Consider the following 564-nt stretch of genomic DNA (forward strand, 5'->3'; position numbering starts at 1 on the left):
GTTATACACAGCCTTGGTTCTTTATCTCACTACGAAATCCTTATATATATATATGGTAATCTTTCGGAGTATGTGTTATAATTATCGAATTAAAAATCACCTGTGTTATCAGTTGTTTTATCAGTAATTTACGGAAAGATATTTTTATTTCTTTAATTAGCCTTCGATCTGTTCGGGAGAGCTGAATAGTTAGATACGCACACAAACATTGCACAACCGCTGGTTACGGTGTGTGTACAGTGTGTTTACACTGCTCAACGTACTTTTATCAAATGCACTTGTGATAAACATTGTCTCTCACAACACATAATATAAAGATCGTCACCCGTTAACGAAAACAAAAAAAACCGGCGTGTTGGGTGTTAACAACTGCGTAGAAAACGAATATGAAATTGAAATTTTGAATTTGCGATTTTTGAAAAAACGTTATGAGGGAAAAATCGGATCTTGTGAATTTTCCGAAAGTCCTCCCCACCCCAGGTTCATTTGAGCCAATTTTTTTTTCATATTTGTTTTCTACAGTTGTTAACACCCAGCAGGCTGTTTTTTGTTGTTGTTTTGTTT

At 34.8% G+C, this 564-nt stretch overlaps 1 protein-coding gene across 1 annotated transcript in view; it reads left to right on the top strand.

Annotated features, from left to right (window-relative positions):
- Positions 1-564, top strand: part of LOC106874188 (ribosome biogenesis protein SPATA5) — a 32,166-nt gene that overhangs the window by 3,302 nt on the left and 28,300 nt on the right. The window lies entirely within an intron of this gene.

This window comes from Octopus bimaculoides, chromosome 13 (genome assembly GCF_001194135.2).
Source record: "Octopus bimaculoides isolate UCB-OBI-ISO-001 chromosome 13, ASM119413v2, whole genome shotgun sequence".
In the NCBI taxonomy this organism is placed as follows: domain Eukaryota; kingdom Metazoa; phylum Mollusca; class Cephalopoda; order Octopoda; family Octopodidae; genus Octopus; species Octopus bimaculoides.